Source organism: Schistocerca cancellata, chromosome 7 (assembly GCF_023864275.1).
Source record: "Schistocerca cancellata isolate TAMUIC-IGC-003103 chromosome 7, iqSchCanc2.1, whole genome shotgun sequence".
NCBI classification, from domain to species: Eukaryota; Metazoa; Arthropoda; class Insecta; order Orthoptera; family Acrididae; genus Schistocerca; species Schistocerca cancellata.
Genome location: NC_064632.1, coordinates 78,055,210 through 78,078,680, shown reverse-complemented (window position 1 = coordinate 78,078,680; position 23,471 = coordinate 78,055,210). Strand labels below are relative to the sequence as shown.

General features: G+C 42.4%; 1 pseudogene; it reads left to right on the top strand.

The window, feature by feature from the left end:
• Positions 1–23,095: 23,095 nt before the first annotated feature.
• On the top strand, positions 23,096–23,213 carry LOC126093089 (5S ribosomal RNA; annotated as a pseudogene).
• The last annotated feature ends 258 nt before the right edge of the window (positions 23,214–23,471 follow it).

Sequence of the window (23,471 nt, the reverse complement as noted above, 5' to 3'; positions counted from 1 at the left end):
TGAAAACTTTTTAATTCCACAGATTAATGAAGATGACTGTGATGGGATAGTTTGTTACCAGAAAGATCGTTCGCCACCTCATTTCATCACGGAAGTACGAGGTTTCATCGACAACCACTTCGCGGGTCGGTGAACTAACCCTGAAGGGACAACCGCCAGGCCACCTCGATCCCCACATTTGATGCCACTGTTTTTTTTTTCTTTGCGGTTCCATTTAAGACCTTGTGTATGTTCCTCCCCTACAAAAGAATTTAGCCGACCTGCAAAATCTAATCCACGATGCTGTTGCACAAGCTGCCCCTGATTTGCTGCAGCGACTGCTGATTACCAGTGGGATGCTTACCACGTCACAAATGGTACTCACATCGAACCAAAATAGCACTTCACAGTTTTGTGTGAAACTTGAGGTTGTTTATACAAGATGACACACCTACCGTTTCTGCGAGTTATCTCAATACATTTTCATTTAATTCTAAAGTCTGTTTTGATGCACCCTGCATACTGAACTGACGGAAGGCTTTGTTCTGCATCGTTATTCGCACTGACCACATCGGTCCCATTTAAGACAAGTGGTCGACGGTCTCTTGCTGTGCTACATTTGTACAATGAGTTTCTTTCGGTATCATAATTGCTGTGTCAGGTCCTTGATAGGCGCTGCTGCGTTCTATCTAGTGCCTCTTACTCAATGTTACTTGAGCAACGAAGACGCTTCAGTGTGACTTGTCTTACACATTTCCGCAGAGCTCAGCCGCACTTTCACACAGATGAGTCGATGCTGCACTCTTCGTGACTGATGTGCTGTATCGAAGGTTTATGCCCTGTGGCTGGCTTTTCCTGTCACATCTCTGTGCTTGGGCAACGTTGGACTGTGGAGTCTTCGAAAAAAAGTTTCTCTCCAAATTCCGTTCTGTGAGACGTGCAATGCGAGGACGCACATTATCGTCTTGTCAGGGCGTTCACTGTGAAAATCATGTCGGAGCTCCAGAGGGTGTAGCAGTAGCAGGTAGAATTTTTGGGCAGTCATCATTCGAGAACATCAGCCATAATACAACGCTCTGCATCCCAGAAGACACTGCCTACAGCTTTGCGAGCACATAAAGCTGACGTTTTATTTCTCAGTGTAAGTTGGAAATGGTGCCACATCTCCCTCACGTTTTGGTTCAGGCTCATAATGATGGAACAGATTTCCATTACTTGTCAGAGTAATGCAAGAATAATCTCCTCAATTTGAAAATACTAACACTTAAGGTGGTGGATCGTTCTCTGAACTTTTTAGTTTTCTGTTAATAAACGTAGTGCCCAATGGACGCAAACCTTCCAACAATCGGAAATTTGAATCATTTACTGAAGTGCACTACGAGCTATAACATAGTTAATTCCGATTTCCACCACAGTGACAATGACCTACTCAACTCTTTCCCTGTTGCGTACTGCAGAGGCAGTTCGGGGACGATCGCTACGAGGCGCTTCTTGGGAGCTCGTGTTTCCATCATTGTAATGAACTGTTCCACCTATCTCCTAACACTGACGACAATTATGTACACATCATCGAAAGCATACTGAATTTCTAAATGATTTTCTTCCGTTTTAACAAGGGAACTGAATGACTGGATGATGTCAAAAGGAAATGTTGATTGTGTTGATTATGTGAATAACACTTGTGATGAAATGATAGACGTCAATGAAGTATCAGTGCATCAAACCATGTCTATACATTTTTATAGTGCAGCCGTTTTTATTACTTTGTTGATACAGTTGTGCATAAATTCATCATCAAACACATTCCGTAGCTCTCCGTACCCTTTTCTCTCTCTCCCTCTCTCACCCTCTGGTCGATTATTGTGTACAACCACAGTAAGAAATATTATGGTGCAGCAGTAATTTTACCAGACGAGCTATAATGCTGCAGCGTCGTATGGAATGGTTTGTCTAAATTATTGAGGGAAAATAAGAAACATGTAGCATTTTAAACTTAATGATGTAGAGATACGCTCAAAGCTTGAGTCGATAATCATACATCATGTTTCGGTATTTTTTGTTGTCACAACACGAGAAGTTACTTGGAACTATTAAATATGACAATGCAAGTACAATTTAAGGTCAAAAGTAATCTTCGAGGAAGCTAGGTGTCGCGAAACGCGACGACATTAATTGTATTTTCGAATGGTGACTTGAAAATTACAGCGAAGCTACGAATATTGCAATATCGGTAAACGTTCACAATGTTCGCTGCCACACAACATAGCAGTTCTATAAATAAACTGATTCGTACCCTTAAATTGATTCATTTGTACTTCTTGTTAGGAAGCAGTAGACAAAAAGTAACCTAAAAGGTCTTCCACTTAGCAAGCAATAATCCTCATTGTTAATGAAGGAATCACATTGTTTTGGTGGAAATTGAATAGCTAGTTTCCTTGGAATAAGGAAATCCGCAGTATTCTGTGCATGTCGTGTAATCTCGTATCGTGACCGGCAGTATAACTCATTCTGTTATACATATAACCTGGTAGATATTTTGATCAAAATACAGTTCTGACACAAAGGAATTAATGCCATTTAGCTGCTAGTGGACATTGATTCACATTAATGGGGAAAGCTGAAAATTTGTGCCGTAACAGGTTTCGAACCCGGGTTCCCTTTTAATGAGGTAATTGCTCTTACTATTAAGCCAGCCAGAACAGCTGGTCAGCGAACTGCGCAAACTACCTAGCACGCCTACCATCAGACCCAAATTCTCAGATTATCGACACTAATGATGTTGCGCCCACTGAGCGCGGTGGCGCAGTGGTTAGCACATCGGACTCGCATTCGGGAGGACAACGATTGAAATGCTAATTCAGGTTTCCCAAGATTTCCCTAAATCGCTTCAGGCATATGCTGGGATGGTTTCTTTGAAAGGGCACGGTCGCCTTCCTTCCTCATCCTGCAATAATCCTATCGGACCAATGGCCCAGATGTTTGGCCCCATCCGCCGAATCAACCAGCCAAGCAATATAGTGCCCTCGCCCATCACCCTCTCTACTCGCAGCATTGCGCCAATTCTTGTAAGAGTATGAGAGTGGTGTGCACCTGCACTGAGGGGATGATTGGAGGCCTCGTCTTAATTATTATAGTGTCTGTTCGTTCCCACGAGTCTGAAAGAACAGACAGCACATATAGAAATGCAATTATCAAATACCTTTAAAAATGGTCGTTGTTTGGGTTTGTGGTGTCACCGCCAGACACCACACTTGCTAGGTGGTGGCCTTTAAATCGGCCGCTGTCCGTTAGTATACGTCGGACCCGCGTGTCGCCACAATCAGTGATTGCAGACCGAGCGCCGCCATACGGCAGGTCTAGAGAGACTTCCTAGCACTCGCCCCAGTTGTACAGCCGACTTTGCTAGCGATGGTTCACTGCCTACTTATGTTCTCATTTGCCGAGACGATAGTTTAGCATAGCCTTCAGCTACGTCATTTGCTACGACCTAGCAAGGCGCCATTATCAGTTACTATTGATATTGTGAATCATGTGCCGTCAAAACCGACGTTCATCGTTAATGGATTAAAGTGAAGTATTCCAACAGCTACGTCCGTTTTTCTAAATTCTAATTTCCTTGTCCTGTTCCAGACCTCACGCCAGCCTGCGTGAGCTATAACGCGCGCATTTCGGCCTCCTCTAGAAACACGGTGTTGCCTCTTTTGCCAACCACAACAGGGTTGATGATTTAGTTAACCATGGAGTGCGGTGACGCAGTGGGAAGATTTTGCATTCCATTTCAGTAGAGGGCCATTCAAAACATTTAAGTTTTTAAGTGATTCCTCTAAGTGATTACAACAAATGCCGAGATGGTTCCTTTGATAGGTCAAGGGAGGTCTTTTCCCCACCCTCCCTTAATCGGAGCCTGTGCAGCATCTGTAATGAATGATAATCCTAATGTTTGTTTCTCCATTGAAAAAGCTAGTCATGTTGGGCACAGGGACGTAGACCATCGACTCACAAGAGATATACGACTAAATATCGGTTTCCTAACGGCTAGAGTTCTCGACAAGCAACTGCCTGCTACACAATAACATGTGATTCCTATCTTAATGACGAGGAATGTTCATCTGTATCTACATCACTACTCTGTTATTCAGACGAAAGTGCCTGGCAGAAGGTTTATCGAACAAGTCTTCAAGCTATTTCACTATCGCTCCACTCTCGAGCAGCACACGCAAAAATCGAAGCGTTAAAATCTAACCATGCGAAATCTTAGTTCTATTTTAATGCACCGATCATTTCTACCTGTGTATTTTCGCATTCGGAGAAGACCGTAGGAGATCGAAATGTCGTGGAAAGATCTCACCGCAGTGAGAAACGAACTTGTTTTAATAATTCCACTCAAACTTGTGTATCACAGCCGTGTCACTCTCTCCCCTGATTCGCACTATTACAAAACTAACTGCCCTTATTTCAACTTTTTCGCTGTCTTCCGTCAGTCCTGTCTGGTAGGTGTCCCACAAGTGTTTTGTCAACACAACACAGTCTTTGGTTTGCCTTCCTCACAACATTATCTATGTCATCGTTCTCATTTAGGATTTTTGTAACTGTAATTCCAAAAAAATGGTTCAAATGGCTCTGAGCACTATGGGACTTAACATCTGTGGTCATCAGTCCCCTAGAACTTAGAACTACTGAAACCTACATAACCTAAGGACATCACACACAGCCATGCCCGAGGCAGGATTCGAACCTGCGACCGTAGCAGTCGCGCGGTTCCGGACTGAGCGCCTAGAACCGCTAGACCACCGCGGCCGGCTAACTGTAATTTCTTTTACTTGAATTGACAGCCTTTAGATTTGTGCGATTTATCTCGTAACCGAAATTTAACGAGTTCATTTTAGTGTTAATTCAATTTAATAATTCGTTTTTCATTCTGAGGGCAGTCTTAGTGAGAAATTTCCTAATGGTTTGAAATTATGAGTTAAGTTTGTTGCAAGTCACTAAGCGCTTTCGTTCTCAAATACTGGATGAATAGAGTCTGTATATTTGTGCTTAGTTACTTTGTCTCAAGACGTATACACAGATCCCTACTGTAATGCTTGCCTGTGTCAAGCCTTTAATACAAGATTATCCTAGTTAATGAGAACATTGTAAGAGCATTTTTAATTTTTAGATTCGGTCAGTAATTGTGTAATATGCTGAAAATAAAAGTTATGTGGCCCGGAGTAGGCAACCTGCTACAGATGTTGGGTGCCGTAAACCGTGTTAGCCGTTTAGTAATACGTATTTTAACGTTCGAGCCACTGATTATTGTGTGAAAGATTGTAGTCTGTGTGGATCGCTGTTGTTCATTAACGTGTGCTGTGAACGTTTGCTGGTATGCCTTTTTCCTGTACTTGAATCACACGCTATTTTCCAGTTTCTCGTTCTACAATATATTTCAGGACAGTACCTTTAGGGGCGCATACTTCCATGAGTAAGCACCTTGTAACTAATGTTGTTTTTCGTTTACGTGCAGGTTTCAATGGATTTGCTCAGTGAGTATTACAACAGTTGTAGGAATATAACAGTTACATTCAGAACACGAGGGGGAAGGAAGCCTACGAGAAATTCGTCCCACAGGTGGAGACAGATTAGGGAGGACATGCACGCCACCCAGAAATAGTCAACTTGTCTTTGGAGGTAGAGTGGACATAGTAAAGTTCAAAAAGATTATATGAAACTTATACATTAGACGGGGAACATGTTATACTTTGAGTACCCTTAATACTAGCATGATCATAGCTGTATTCGCAAGTCAGTATCTTCAGTCTAGCAACAAAATAGAACATGTGATCACGATCAGAAGAATCAGGGTTATTGCGAAGATGTTTTCAACTCATTGTGGGAAATTTAGCTGTGCTGTTTAGAACCAAAACAGTCAACGCAGAACAGATGCTGCCGCTGCGGAACTGCGGCTATTGTGGAGACGTTACTTATGACAGATGCATTAGTGATGAGCTGCCTCGGTGTGACCTCTGGCATCAGACATCTGGCCGCTGTTAGTACAGGCGCAGAGAGCGGCCTCTGAATAAATATTTGATGTTATTTCCTGGTACATCGTACCCGTCCAGAATTACACACAAGCGAAATTCGTGGCTTTAACTTTGGCTTTTTGGCAGTTATGTTTCCCTTTTTTTGTCGTCCCAAAAACAGAGAGTCATTAGTTTCGAAGTGGATTGTAATGCAAAAGCGAGAGCAGACGGGGAACGAGGAATGCAAATGACAGAATCAGAGCTCAAGCAACAGCGACTGAACACAGCGTCAGTAAATTAAAGCGAAGCAAAATAAGCAGTATGACGTCCTACACCTAAATTGTGTGCTTAATACCCTATAGATATTCTACAAAGTATTTCATCTATTTAAACAATGAGACATCAGAATTAGTTAATGTTAAGTTCCTGCGACTAGAAATTGATCATAGGATATAACTTATGAATGGCAGTTAATACTCTACATTTACTGTTATAAGCAGATATGAAGCAACAAGTTGATTCAGCACATTCATATTCATCAGTGAGTCAGGAAACCAACTTATATGGACAGTAATATCTGTGCGTCACTCACATCAATATGTTGGAGAATTATGGAATTCCTTGTAACCTCACATATTATGATCTTTTTGGAGATATAAATTTCTTATATCCGGCATACTGACATCTCAAGGCAACTTTATCGATACAGCACAATAGACAACGTGGCGAAAGCTAGGAGGAAATCACAACACGAACAATGGTGCCACCAACAACCCTGGCGTTTAGTGTGGACTGGGCTATTTGTGGGATTACTACATTGGATGACTTTGCTGTGGCGTATAACCACTTCGCTTTGGATCCCTAGACATTCTGTTTAAATTATCTCGTTCTGTTTTTGGCTTAAGTGGACTTTCAGTTGGAATGTATAGGTTAGGAGCTAGTTTACTTGTTGTAGTGTGATTGTTGGTTCATAGCACCACAGCAGCCCTGCCGCTGGAGCCAATATTCAACTGGTGGACTATCATACTGTGCCCTGCCCAGGCCTTTCGTCTTGTACCTGTCTGGACTATTTATTGATGCACTGCGTCCACAGGATGAACTTTTTGGCACCACCATAAGACCTTGGGGAAAAATTTGATCCAATATTTCGACTGGCACTAACGGCACACCACACTCTGAACCACGTCTACTTCCGCGCGAAAGGCTTAGACGGCGAGCGCGCAATGCGTAAGTCACTTGAGAACATGCAAGGACGATCTGACGCTAGCCGAATCCGTATGTTAGAGAGGTGCCTCTTTGCAAAGGAATCGGCAGGTATCTGTTAAGTGCTCCCAGAGGCTTTCACTGGCGCCTGATTATCAGAGCACTGGGCGCACATATTTTAGTCTGAAAGCTTCGTGAAGCTATGCACAATGACTGATTGTTTCTTGCAGCACATCAAAAAATGGTTCAAATGGCTCAGAGCACTATGGGACTTAACATCTGAGGTCATCAGTCCCCTAGAACGTAGAACTACTTAAACCTAACTTACCTAAGAACATCACGCACATCCATGCCCGAGGCAGGATTAGAACCTGCGATCGTAGCGGTCGCGTGGTCCCAGACTGAAGCGCCTAGAATCGTTCGGCCACACCGGCCGGCTGCAGCACATCAAATGGACTTGATTTAGAAATGTGTGTTGTTCTTTCGAGACGGCCACATTCGATCGGCAACTATCTTCCATACCCTGAGACAGCAGCAAGGGACTTGTATTCAGGTTGCATGTAGATGGAATTAACGAGTGCTTTAATATTAAACAATGCTAGCTTCCTTTTCGTATTGCACTTTATATTCGAACTTCTTCTATCTTATGGTATCAGAACACATGGTTATCAGGATCCGTTAATAATTTAATCACATATAAATGTAGGTGTCTTACAGGCTCTTCTCACTCGTAAGATATTTTAGTTTCTTGTATCATCTTACAGAGTTTTCTTTGTGAACGGTTTGACCTGATACTTTGTCTTAAGCCATGACGAGTAACCATATATATGTTGTCTTTCTCTATCACTATAATACTTTTTGGAAACGTCTGGTCTTTGTGAATTCATTATCGTGCCCCAACACATTTCCCAAATCTATTCATATGATTACTTAATACTTGCTTCATAAAAAGTTGGCCCATTTGGTTTACTGTTTACTTTATTTGCAGTTACATTAGGGCCTACGTACCATAAATACCCGGATCACGTAAATATCAACCGTACAAATTTTTCAGCACCGCTACATAATGCAGTAATTCGAGACACACGGCGGAGGAGAGGTGTCATCGGAACTTATTCCTTCCACCACCTCAGCTCACAGATTTATATGCTCATAAGCAATATGGGTAAAAAATGCTAAAAGTATTTGTTCTGCACAGGTAGATCCTATAATGTTCGACTTATTATACTGGAAGCAGTACAGTATATTGCTTATAGTCAGTGTCCTAAATTAAATTTCGTCTGTGTTACTTCCGAGAATTTTCCTCCATTTCGATGCCCTTTGCCAATTTCTTTTTTTCCTTCACCCAAACGTCGTCTTCAAATCAGACTGCGTTAATAACGGTTCACGTTTAGTATACGGGGAAATATTTCAGGGCGAATGGCTGGTTGATAGTCAGATATGAATGCAGAAGTTCAGTATCAAAATGAGTGAGAGGCTTTAAAACCTATTTTCACACCATACTGAGCCGCGCGCTGTATATGATGAAGAACTTCATGGTACAGAGTAACATCCATCGTTCTACGCGTTAACGCACACAAATAAAGGTAGCTTAGCATAATCAGAAAAAAGTATTTCAAGGTCAGCCCTTTCCACATCCACAGATTGTAACAGTTAACTGCTGTAATGCGTGGGAGTAGAACTATCAGAATTGGTCACTCGATGTACTACAATTACTTTGCCGGGTTTCATTGTGAGTTTGTGTATCTCTTGTTTGTGTATCTCTCTGTCGATAGACACTACCAACAAACGAGTCCGAAGTCCCTTTCCCTGGCCTTTCCTAGCTCTTCTAGGTTTTCTTTTTCCCCGCTTAAAACTCTTAGGTCACCTCACATTGTGTAAACAACTCTCCGGAGCGTCGTGCAGTGTTCGATGCAGTTCTAAAGGTCAAAGATATTGCTTGTGAAAACAGGTTGCAATTGAATATCCCGCACCGACCGTAAATTCGTACTCGTTCCAATATTTGATGAAATCAAAGCGATGTGGCACGACCTACGAAAATGACCACTCAGTGTGTAACATGATGATACCAACGAGCTTCGAAGGATAGTAGAACACGTCTTGCAGAAAAACATGAGGACACCACCCAAAGTCAGCACACTACAGCCCAACGACGCTACAGAATAGCATAGTTACAGAATTCAACACGTCCCACTACGCCACCCTTTCGGCAATATACTTGACTTCATATGCTGTTAAAATGCAACTGGAACTGCGCGCGATGGCCAGACAGCGTTCATGACTGCAGAGAGCAAAAGCGTCAGCGCCTGTCGCACGAACACCACAGAGAAAAAACAAAATTAATTCAGTAAAAGCAAGTACAAGTTATTTCACCCAGTGACCGGTTGAGATCTCTTACAGGGTCACCGTTAGACCATTTGAGCCTGCGAAAGAAAGTAGTATGTTTCGTCACAGGTCAAAGGAGTTGAATACAATCATAAGAACAAAGTAAAATAAAAACATTGCTTATATACTCTTGGTGACAGCAGGAGATGGTGGCGTGGAGAGCGGCGCGTTTCGTCACAGGGTTATTTGGTAACCGTGATAGCGTTACGGAGATGTTTAACAAACTCAAGTGGCAGACCCTGCAAGAGAGGCGCTCTGCATCGCGGTGTAGCTTGCTCGCCAGGTTTCGAGAGGGTGCGTTTCTGGATGAGGTATCGAATATATTGCTTTCCCCTACTTATACCTCCCGAGGAGATCACGAATGTAAAATTAGAGAGATTAGAGCGCGCACAGAGGCTTTCAGACAGTCGTTCTTCCCGCGAACCATACGCGACTGGAACAGGAAAGGGAGATAATGACAGTGGCACGTAGGGTGCCCTCCGCCACACACCGTTGGGTGGCTTGCGGAGTATAAATGTAGATGTAGATGTAGATGCTGTTCTGGGGAGGTGTGAAGAATGCTTAGTCACTAATAGTTTAATATCGAAAACCCACCCACTGCCTCCGACATAGCGTTACTAATAACCAATGGTTTTGAGGCATGACTACATTCTGCTGGGCCCATCTATCAAAATATATAAGTACCAGAAGTTTGATCATAGAATCAACAGCTAAGATTGTTTTAAATATTATGTATAAGAAGAGCATAATAAAATTTCAAAAGCAGAGATAAATCATTATGGCTCATTTAGATGTAAGCTACGTTCTACTGGTGCTTATGGTAGACGTAATCTCAGCAAAGATGGCTGGTAGGATACCAACTGGTAACGAAGGAAACGAAATATTGCTCTTTATGTTCAGCCATCAGTCAAAGATGTGGAGCCCAGTCGGAAGGAAGGACGTCAACTGGTAACCAAGGAAAGGATTTGGGAATCGATATGTACCGCTGTCAGTCATAGATGTTGCGGAATTACCTGAAACTACATTCTGATCTGACATGCACCTGCTACGGATACATACACCTACAATTAGCTGCCTGTTATATCATTAATGTTGAGTAGATCTAAGGCTATCGTCCAAAAGACCAAACCACCGTATACAAGTAACATAGGAGCATAAAACGTTACAATATTGTGTACCAATTACACAAGGACGACAAACGTGTGGAAATGTGACATACGTATATTAACCAAGAACGCAAATGATCTTCGATAATACATGAATTTTAGTCAAAAAAGAGCAACAAAATATACATTATTAGCCCAGTTAGAAGGCAGTGGTTAACCATTAGGTACTATATTTACATTACATGCGTGGTGATAGCTAACATAGAACACTAAAATTCTGTCTAATGAATTCACAAAATATAATAATATTTGTAGGAAATTCGCAGGGTGTGATGTCAGTGTTGCCGTAGATATAAAATGTTTTAAAAATTAAGATATTTTAAATAATAAATAGCGCAAGAAGCGAGAAAATGTACGCAACAGACAGCCAATATTTATATAGTACTTTGAATGTGAACTTACTGGTAGCGAAGAATGGTACTTGTTTATTCGCAGCCTACGAAATATCGATAGGGCCAAATATGTTGCTAATTTATTTCCTCCTTCAGCGTGTATAAAAATTATGAATAAGCAACTCTTTCTTTAATAGTAGGATAAGAGAGTAAAAATGTGTACACTAATTTGCAATAAAGTATGCTTGGCAATGTAGGCATGGAGTAAATGTAATCTATAAAGACAATGACCATTAAGGTGCATGTTTATTACAGTTAGATTAACCAGAAGGATAAAAGGCTTAAAGTATGGATAGGCCGGACTTTATACAGAGTCAATAATAAAAAGTGTAAACCTACAACATTATTATGAACGATAAATTATCTTGAAAGAACCATTCATTCAAATATAAAATACTACGACAGAAATATGTGGAAAATTAATGGAAAAATAAGATAAAAAATTCATATAAAATATAAAACAAATTCATTCTTGATTAAAACATGTAACAGATAAAAAACGAGAGATAAAATAATATCATCTACAACTTATGAATGAGAAGAGCTGGGAATTTTAAAGTAGTCCGTCAAAAAGATCGAAGAAAAACGTCTCTTGGAAATCTATCTGTTCATGAAGGACAGCCAATGATTCTTTTTTACGATGGATATAAACTTCAAGTTACTTTAAAGTATTAAGCAAAATATCTCACGGGCTGTGTGAAGATCTTTGAGGTCGTCAGAAATGAGTTCCTCCCGGCATATACAATGTTCACTTACCGGAATGCAGCCAGATGACATCATCGGTAACCGCCGATGTTTCGACAGGTCACCACCCAATCATTTTCTGCTGTCGACAGTATTACCCAGCTGCATTCCCATAAGTTGTTGGAATTCTGACGTTATTAGCGACAGCTCGCTTCGGAATATTTGTTCTGAATAATGTGCTAACCGAAAACCGATTTACTACTAGCTGCTCCGGAAGTGTGTTAATGGTGTCTAATCTGAAAATACCTGCCTGTCTTACCTACGTGGTGGTTGTCACAGGTGTTAAACATTGATTTATTAACTACGTAATTCAAATATTTGCTATCAAAATTACCAATAGTATGTCTTAACTTCTTCTGAAAATGTTGTTTATTGAAAAGATTATGTTCAGTTGTGTGTTTTTAAATTATGTATTTACTTTATCAGAGTTATTGTCTATGTAGGACATTTTAGTAAACTTATAACTACCTGTAATCGTGGTTTGAACTGATTATAATAAGACTTTTAATTCAGTAAATAGAGCATCAACATATTTGGTGTCATACTTATTATCTGTAGCGCTCTATTTCAGTGCGTTCAATTCCTTATGAATTGCCTGTGTTTCTGGTGGCACCTTTAGAATGCTATAAAATTCCTTGTTATATCTAAAAGGATAGCAGGGATGTGGTGCTAATACTAATATCAGAAGTTGTGATGAAAACTGCTTTATTGAAATAATTTTCACAAAACTGTATCGATCGCTGCTTTTCCCACGAAAAATGTTCCAAAAAATTCTTAATACACTATTGTTAATTGTTTCGTTTATTTGCAGGTCCGTGTCTGCAGTCCTGGTACACACAGAAATCCCTGCTCCAAAGTGCTATATCACGTCGCAATAGCAGCCAAATAAAATGGCGCACCCCGTTAATGAAGTGGAGTTCCTGTGGCAATTGGTTTTATGCTTTTGTGTCATCTGACGACCCACTGGTTAGGTGCTGCAGACTGTTCTGGTGTCGTCAAAAGGTCTGAGGGTCGAAGAACGAAGTGGCAGACCGTTTCCGTGTGAAAAACTCAAAGAAAAGTGTAAGCTCTTATACAGTCCACTTGCGTTGGCGACATCAGTATCAGAGCCTGTTTGTATGTAATAGAGCAACTGTACACGGCGTCGTTGGAGATGTGCAAGTCCGTCACAGTTGGTGGCTGTTGATCTAAAACCCACATACGTGCTCTTTCAACGATCTCCCTTTCGCTGCAGAGGAACTGCTGGTCGTGGGCTCGTCAGCTATGTACGCGGAGGTACAGTTGCAGTGGAGAATTGTGAAGGGAGTTCTCAGTTGCTACAGGTTTTGGCAGTCAAAGGCGTACTACGACTTCAAAAGGGATGCCAAATAATCATCCATTTACCCTTTAGTGTCGTCACATACACTGCATTTTACACTATATTCTGAAACTGTGGGAAGATTACACAAGACACTTACTGCGCAGACACACGACCTCACAATAACAGGCAATGTGTTTTAATGAAAGAGAGCAACTTCGGATTTGTTAAACACTGAAATCACCGATACTGATTCTACTTTTAAAGCAACAAATTAACTAACTTTCCAACAATGACCTTCAAGCTGCGTCAAAAGATATTGATCTGCTGCCTTTTCTTGAAGCCAGTCAGCGTCCCAGACATTTTGTTTGATTGTATATAATTCTGCCTAGCTCAGCCACTAGCGGTCTCTTACTTAACTGAGAAAATGCCACGTCACCAAGGTGCCATTCTTGAAATGCCACGTCATTCAAAGTTATCTTACATCTCTATCTTACAGTATGCTGGCACCGCATTGTACAACATCACGTAATAGTAGGTACCCGTTTTTTGGCATAAATGCTACACTATGGTGCTGTAAAACGGCCGCGTCAAAACCTAGATGATAATGAAAAATGTGAAATGCGGCCTTGGGTCAGTTTCCGACGTCTTGGACGAAATCTGTGCACGACAAAGTTTGGCGGCAGATTGGTTCAGCGACCACTCACACCTATTCAAAATCCTGTTGAACCGCAGCCAATTCAGGCAAGCTCCGTAGCCACCTAATTAGCATGGATGAGTGCTGGGGCTGTCACTAGCACTCCAACTCAAAGGATCAAAGGAAGTGGTGGAAACAGGCGAATTCTTGACTCACATAATCACCTGAGGAGGCCGCCAGGGTTTATCAGGACGCAGCGTTTCAGGCAGCTTCCAAGGAGGTATTTCAGCTCTTTAACAGTGTCACAACTCATGATACAGTTGACATAGCCGCACAAGTTGTTCGTTTGGGCTGTCTAATTCCCCCGTCCCATTCATTTTATTTTGTCATGATACCCAGTGACATCTTCTTTCCTTATACACTACTGGCCATTAAAATTGCTACACCACGAAGATGACGTGCTACAGACGCAATTTAACCGGCAGGAAGAAGATGCTGTGATATGCAAATGATTAGCTTTTCAGAACATTCACACAAGGTTGGCGCCGGTGGCGACACCTACAACGTTCTCACATGAGAAAAGTTTCCAACCGATTTCTCATACACAAATAGCAGTTGACCGGCGATGCCTGGTGAAACGTTGTTGTGATGCCTCGTGTAAGGAGGAGAAATGCGCACCATCACGTTTCCTACTTTGGTAAAGGTCGAATCGTAGCCTATCGCGATGGCGGTTTGTCGTATCGCGACATTGCTGCTCGCGTTGGTCGAGATCCAGTGACTGTTAGAAGAATATGGGATCGGTGGGTTCAGGAGGGTAATACGGAACGCCGTACTTGATCCCAACGGCCTCGTATCACTAACAGTCGAGATGACAGACATCTTATCCGCATGGCTGTAACGGATGGCGCAGCCACGTCGCGATCCCTGAGTCAACAGATGGGGACGTTTGCAAGACAACAACCATCTGCACGAAGAGTTCGACTACGTTTGCAGCAGCACGGAATATCAGCTCGGAGACCACAGCTGCGGTTACCCTTGACGCTGCCTGTGTGCACGAATGGCAAAACGTCATTATTTCGGATGAATCCAGGTTCTGTTGCGGCATCATGATGGTCGCTTCCGGTGAACGCACATTGGAAGCGTGTATCCGTCATCGCCATACTGACGTATCAACCGGCGTGATGGTATGGTGTGCCATTGGTTACACGTTTCTGTCACCTCTTCTTCGCATTGACGGCTCTTTGAACACTGGAAGTTACATTTCAGATGTGTTACGACCCGTGGCTCTACCCTTCATTCCAGCCCTGTGAAACCCTACATTTCAGCAGGATAATGCACGACCCCATCTTGCAGGTCCTGTAACGGCCTTTCTGGATACAGAAAATGTTTGACCGCTGCCCTGGATAGCACATTCTCCAAGGCTCTCACCAATTAGAAACGTCTAGCCAATGGTGGCCGAGCAACTGACTTGTCACAATACGCCAGTCACTACTCTTGATTAACTGTGGTGTCGTGTTAATGCTGCATGGGCAGCTGTAACTGTACACGCCACGCCATTCAAGCTCTGTTTGACTCAATGCCAAGGCGTATCAAGGCCGTTATTACGGCCAGAGGTGTTCTGTGTACAGATTTCTCAGAATCTATGCACCCAAATTGCGTGAAAATGTAATCACATGTCAGTTCTAGCACAATATATTTGCCCAATGAATACCCGTTTATCATCCGCATTTCTTCTTGGTGCAGAAATTTTAATGGCCAGTAGTGTATGTACATACCATCGTGTGGAAGGCATTTCCAGAACAACAATAAGGTAGCTGAATGAGTGTGAGGTGTTTTTCGACTTAGAACGCTTCCTTAAGAAGCTCAGTGCTGAATTCTACAAACAACATCTTCATCAAACCTTCTATCTTTGGTAAAAATGTGTCACATTGAGGGGTGAATATTTTGAGGAGGACCATCACCAACCTTATTTCCATGAGTGCAGTTACAATTTTTTAGCTGATAGAAAGTTGTAGCTATCCATCATGAGCATAGTGCAGATCGAGACACTGGCACGCAAAGTCATTTTTACTGCCGAGAGAGTTATCTTGCAACAGGTGTCGAACGTACGGTCAGTGGATGATGATTCTGCGTGTGGTTTTCTATCCTTGAACTGCCCCTCAACCCTCTGTCTACTCCAACATTTGTGAGGCGTCAGCTGAGCAATTTAGCACATTCTTTAGATGCTTTAGGTGCAATAGCCCCACATCGACAGAAAATTCCAAATCAAAACTGCACATTAAAATAAAACCAGGTCAGGCAATGGATAACGGTTTATCTACTGAAACTACCAACGATGGCCCAATTAAGCATGGAAGTGTGTGTACGGCACTTCACACAATGATATTGATTCATCAAAGTAGAATGGATACTATGGGTCACTAGCAATTTGATTTATTGCTAAAAGACATTAAAACGTGTGTTAATCCCCGAATCATGTTTGCAGTCAGTTATTAAGCAACCAATTGACGGAAAATAGTTATGACAGCGTTGTCACAGGTGGGTGGATGCATGACAGAAGCGATTAAAACAGTATCGCGAATTTCACCACTGATTCCGGGAAAAGTAAATGAGTTAAAGGAAGGTCCCAGAAATGCATAACACCAGTACTCCCGCCTAAGCGCATGGTGTGTGCAGCTATCTGGCTATGAACGAAACGAAACCCTGAACCTAGAAAAATGACTTCATGGTTGTCTTATCTCGATGAGTGCAAATGTCATAAGTCGTTTTCTTACTCTCCTCTACAAAACCCAACTGGCTCTGCCAGCGTCAGCATCACATTGGCCAGTTGCAACAGACCTTGAAAGTTCCCACCAATAATATCTTAATATACATGCTAACAAATTCCCGTTCCCTAAAAATTTTGACATTGTTAACCATTGAAGTATGTTTCTCCCTTCTACATCTACATTTACATCATACTCCACAAGCCACCTAATGGTGTGTGCCGGAGGGTACTTTCGGTACCACTATCTGATCCCTCCAACACTGTTCCACTCGCGAATAGTGTGTGGGGAGAATGATTATCACTAAGCTTCTGTATTGGCTCTAATTTCTCGAATTTTCTCCTCGTGGTCAATAAGTGAGATGTATGTGGGGCAAAGTAATATGTTGTAGGACTCCTCTTGGAAAGTGCTGTCCCGAAATTTCAGTAGTAAATCGCTCCGTGATGCACAACGTTTCTCTTTTAAAGTCAGCCAATGGAGTTTGTTTAGCATCTCCGTAACGCTCTCCTGCCAGCTAAACGATCCTTTGACGAAACGCGCTGCTTTTCGTTGGATCTTCTCTCTCTCCTCTATCAGTCCGACCTGATAGATATGCCAATACTCAAGAATCTGGCGAACAAGCTCCTTATAAGCCACTTCTTTCGTGGATGAGTTACATTTCCTCAAGATTCTTCCGATGAATCTGAGTCTGGGTCTGCCTTTCCCACTATCTGTTTTATATGGTCACTCCACTTGAGGGCGCTGTGGATGGTTACGCCTAGGTATTTTTCGGCAGACGCTGTCTCCACCTGTTCGACATCAATAGTGTAGCTGTTCAGTAGTGGATTTCTTTTCCTATCTATGCGTAATATATTAATTTTTTTTAGGTTCAGGGTCAACTGCAAGACACTGCACCATTCATCAGTTCTGTGCAGATCGTTCTGCAAATTCTTACTATCTTCTGAAGTTGCTACTTCTGTATAGACAACTGCATCGTCTGCGAATAGCCTTAAAGAGCGTCCTACGCTCTTGCTTTCCTTTGAGCAGCGAAGAAGGCAGAAAATCTCCCATATTATGTGACACATTTCTAGTTATGCCCAGTTACAAAGAATCCACATACACATTTATGGGAACCCTCCCCCATTACCAAACTAATTACTACGAACCAATCACAGATGTCTTTACAAAATTTTGAACAAACATTTCAGTTGGCCTCCACCAGGCCTAAATACTGGTTCCACACTCGTAACCTGATGTTTTCTCCACTCTTTCAGATTTCCATCTAGCTGAAAGGGACTTTTTTTTCGCTTCTCACCCAGTCATGTTTTAAGATGGACTGGCCGCCCTCGCGGGTCACTGCTGCTTTTCTCATTCGGCAGACCTTCTCCCCTGCATTAACTTCCTGGAGTCTCTCGTTTTCCCAGCCAGCTAACAGCCCCAAGGCTTCTTTAATTACCAGACTCCTTCACTGTGCCAGAGGCAAAAGAAGTAAGGCTCAATCACAGTCAATTGCAGTTGTTACTATTGCTTGCAATTTTCATGCAGCATTAGTGATTTGATTTGATTTGCTAGTCAGATCTGCGTACTGGATTGTCAGACAGGTTTCAAGACAGTTTCTGGAAACACCCTTCAAAGTTGCTTGGTACCCTTCTGATGCACCATATGCATCGTATGTGATGGATCAGTTAGATGGAGCAATCCTCTACACAATTAATTCATTGAAGAAACTATGTATCTTCATGTGTTCCACTAAATGTTAGTAATGAAAATTTCTGCCTGATTAAAACTGTGTGCTGGATGGGGTCTCTCACAGGCAAGTGCTCTGCCAACTGAGTTAACGAAGCCCAGCTAATGGTCCATCCACACAGCTTTACTTCCTCCAGTACATCGTCTCGTACCTTCCGAACTTCACAGAAAATCTCTTGCGAATCTTGGACTAGCACTGCTAGTGACCAATGACTAACAAATAGCCTGGGGATATTTCCAGAATCAATTCTAGAAATATTAGTATTATGTAATATGAGCACAAAACATTGATATGAATGGTACATTTGATTCGTTTCAAGATATTTACATGAGCGAGCGTATTTCTTGTGACTATTACCAAATTTACAAGTAAATGGAATGTTTTGTCCTAATTGCATATGGTGTGACATGGAGATTTAACTGAAACATTATGTAGGTCTAGGTTATGAACCAAAGACGTGCCAATCCAGAGGACTTAGTTTTACATGCTATCTACCTGTTTTGTGAAACATTTAATTGAATTTTTCTGATTCACCCTGCATGAAAACATGCTCAAATTTCCTCTTATGAAACCGATAACCTTACTCTGTATTTCAGAGACGTTATTCAGATTCCCTACGAGATATGTACTTCAACGCTGGCGCTTCTCTGATCCCTCTCTTTGTGGCACAGGTATTCAATGGCGTGAGCCGAACGCCGTATACCGCATTATATTACGTATCGCGCCATAGAAAGCTAAAGACTGTCTATTAAGGTCGACTGGTCGCCTAGAACTTAATCTCTGTCTAGCGAAAGCACCTTTCACTACTCGATGCGTAGGTGACGACTGGTCTGGGGCGTCGCTGCTTGAAAGGAATGTAATATCGGCAGTGTGCACGCGCGTGGGAGATGGAGTCACATGTGTGCTCCATATTGGCTCACAGAGAGGAGTGCAAGAACCGGTTACCGTCCGGTACAGGGTAGTCGGAGATTACGCTGCAGTTCATCCTTGAAAGCTTTGAGGCACTAGTGGGTTACTGATAAATGGACAGTCTGCGAGGCAGATCGAGAGGGTATATACAGAGAGCTCCCGAAAGAGTCGTAAGGCGTATTTTGTCTGGTGTCTGGGCAGATATTAGCAATTTCTTTGTAAATGGTGTCCAGACTCGTTGCTGTTTGATGTTAATTTTCATTTCTTTCATTTTCACTACAGACCAATTTCGTCTGAACTGCCAATATCAAGTCAAGGCAGAAGGGAATTAAGGACATTACCTGCCTGTGGGCATTGATTTATATCAATGGGGCAAGTTGCAAATTTATGCCAGATCGGGAATCGAACCCAGGTGTTATGCTTACTAAGCATATGAGGTGACCACTACACCAGCCAGACACAGAGGTCAGGACAATCGCACAGACTACCGTAGCACACTTCCCGCTAAACGCAAATTCTCAGAATATTCCATACAGACGAAAGGAAAAACTGGTAGAAGCCAAACTCGGGGAAGATCAGTTTGGATTCCGTAGAAATATTGGAACACGTGAGGCAATACTGACCCTACGACTTATCTGAGAAGCTAGATTAAGGAAAGGCAAACCTATGTTTCTAGCATTTGTAGACTTAGAGAAAGCTTTTGATAATGTTGACTGGAATACTCTCTTTCAAATTCTGAAGGTGACAGGGGTAAAATACAAGGAGCGAAAGGCCATTTACAATTGGTACAGAAACCAGATGGCAGTTATAAGAGTCGAGAGGCATGATAGGGAAGCAGTGGTTGGGAAGGGAGTATGACATGGTAGTATCCTATCCCCGATGTTATTCAATCCATGTATTGAGCAAGCAGTAAAGGAAACAAAACAAAAATCCAGAGTAGTATTAAAATCCATGGAGAAGAAATAAAATCTTGGAGGTTCGCCGATGGCATTGTAATTCTATCCGAGACAGCAAAGGACTTGGAAGAGCAGTTGAACGGAATGGACAGTGTCATGAAAGGAGGGTATAAGATGAACATCAACAAAAGCAAAACGAGGATAATGGAATGTAGTCGAATTAAGTCGGGTGATGCTGAGGGGATTAGATTATGAAATGAGACACTTAAAGTAGTAAAGGAGTTTTGCTACTTGGGGAGTAAAATAACTGATGATGGTCGAAGTAGAGAGGATATCAAATGTAGACTGGCAATGGCAAGGAAAGCGTTTCTGAAGAAGAGAAATTTGTTAACATCGAGTATAGATTTAAGTGTCAGGAGCTCGTTTCTGAAAGTATTTGTATGGAGCGTAGCCATGTATTGAAGTGAAACATGGACGATAAATTGTTTGGACAAGAAGAGAATAGAAGCTTTCGAAATGTGGTGCTACAGAAGAATGCTGAAGATTAGATGGGTAGATCACATAACTAATGTGGAGGTACTGAATAGGATTGGGGAGAAAAGAAGTTTGTGGCACAACTTGACTAGAAGAAGGGATCGGTTGGTAGGACATATTCTGAGGTATCAAGGGATCACCAATTTAGTATTGGAGGGCAGCGTGGAGGGTAAAAATCGTAGAGGGACACCAAGAGATGAATACACTAAACAGATTCAGAAGGATGTAGGTTGCAGTAGGTACTGGGAGATGAAGAAGCTTGCACAGGAGTAGCATGGAGAGCTGCATCAAACCAGTCTCAGTACTGAAGAGCACAACAACAAACAACCATACACCACTGATGTAATTCCCTTGCTTATTAGCCTCATTACCCGCAGAAACTCGTCAATTCCCGTAAGAGTTCGATCTTGAAGTGGATTTTCATTTAAGCTATCACTGGCAGTCATCACCGTAACTGTAGACATATTACCAAGTGGCCTGCAATACAATGTGGTTCATATTATTTCCATTTATATTTTAGTGTTATAGTAAAACGTTGGCCATGGATTGCTAATTACGTATATATTGTCCAGATGGATTGACGTACATACAACATGATAGTAAATGTATTTTGAATGTCGTTTTATATTTAGTATATTACGGTAGTAATTAATTTTTGTGGCAGTAATTTGACAGTTTTGCAGCTACTGTGTGATATGTTTCAAAAAATGGCTCTGAGCACTATGGGACTCAACATCTGTGGTCGTAAGTCCCCTAGAACTTAGAACTACTTAAACCTAACTAACTTAAGGACATCACACACATCCATGGCCGAGGCAGGATTCGAACCTGCGACCGTAGCGGACACGCGGTTCCAGACTGAAGCGCCTTTAACCTCACGGCCACACCAGTCGGCGTGATATGTTTATTTTGTGTATCATTGTTTTGACACTTTCAGGTTATATACTTCATGTTTATTTTGTTATTATCAGTTATGACTTTTTCTATGTTAAAATGTTCTAAATTATAGTGATAGGACGTAGGATATCGTCAAACTATATGCTTCGTGTAGCGCTTTTTTCAAACGGAGAGGGAAGCAAATTCAGATGGTGTTATGAGTGTGTGTGTTAATTCCTTATTTTTCAGTTTCGAAAGGGCAAGCATTATGATTCATTGTGCTTAAATATGTGAGGATGTGAGCAGAAGAGCTACTGCGTTGCCAAAGAGAGAACCTTAGAGTCTATCCTACTATCATGGTTCAAACTAGTAATTAGGATGTGTGGTACAGTTGTTTTGACGTAAGACAGAAGGAGCCGAGTGTCAGAGGTAGGTGTTGTCGCAACACACTTATTTTCAGACAGAGGGCATGCATTGGGTTTAATGGGTATGTTCTCTGGAAATGGTGACAGTAAGCTGTTATGAGCAACGGAAGCTAAGAGGTATGACAAGGATTCAGCTACGAGGTAGCGGAATGTTAATCAGTGATCAGCCTTAGCAGGTACTACCTTGCCTCATCCCGCTAATATCACTGGAAAGACTGTCATAAATCTACACAATCAATGTTGTATTGGCCAGTGAAGCCAGTAGATACGTTGTCAGCACAAAAGATAACCTTTCTAAATGAGACTTTGAAAGTAGATCCCTACATTTCATAGATGAACTGATAGCATCAGTGCAGAGCAGATGATTCAATAAATGCAACAACGTCGCGAATCGTCTCGCTCGGGAATCTCATTTGATGGAGTATAACAGTATTCAGTGATGAATCCCGCTTAGAACTGAGTCCCAATAACCAGGGACGAAATGTTTGGTGTCGCCCCGGACGGTCTGACTGTAGTCCGCCATGTGGCTCTGTCATCAGCTGTCATGGTCTGAGGTGCTGGACCCTCAGGTTATCATCTGCGTCATGCTTGCAGCACGGCGACACGTTGACGATGTTCTAGGCCTCGTTTTGTAGTCCTTGATGGCAAGTGATCCTGGGCTTGCGTTTCAGCAAGTACAAACGGCGGGAGATTCACCAGCTAGTCTTTGTGGTTGCTGAACCTTCATTGGCCTGCGAGATCGCGGATCTCTCCCGATTTGGGAACATTTGCCGCATTGTTGGCAGCATTCTCCCACCAGTTTGGGAGTTTGACGATCTATCGCGCCCATTGGACAGAGTGTGGCGCGATATCCTATAGTACGATATCCAACAGCTCGGTCAATCAATGCCAAGTTGAGTAACTGCCTGCATAAACGCCAGAGACGGACCAACACGTTATTGACTTGCTACATTTGTGAAGCTCTTTCTGTGGAATAAATCATTAATTTTTTCCTAAACCTGTAATTATTTGTTTGTTTCTAATGTACATCATATCAACCGATTTCCGTCCCATTCCAAAAATTCCTTCGTGGTGGGGTACTCTTTATGCGACCTTTTTGTCTTCGAGTGTATCAGTCAAGAATACGGTGCACTGCATTTGACTTGCAGTACCATAATTCCTTGCCAACGGCTTTGCCGCAGTGGTAACACCGGCTCCCGTCAGATCACCGAAGTTAAGCGCTGTCGGGCTCGGCTAGCACTTGGATGGGTGACCATCCGGTCTGCCGAGCGCTGTTGGCAAGCGGGGTGCACTCAGCCCTTGTGAGACAAACTGAGGAGCTACTTGATTGAGAAGTAGCGGCTCCGGTCTGGTAAACTGACATACGGCCGGCAGAGTGGTGTGCTGACCACATGCCCCTCCATATCCGCATCCAGTGACGCCTGTGGGCTGACGATGACATGGCGGCTGGTCGGTACCGTTGGGCCTTCCAAGGCCTCTTCGGACGGAGTTTAGTTTAGTTTTAGCATAATTCCTTACGCTTTCTCAATCATTGAGAA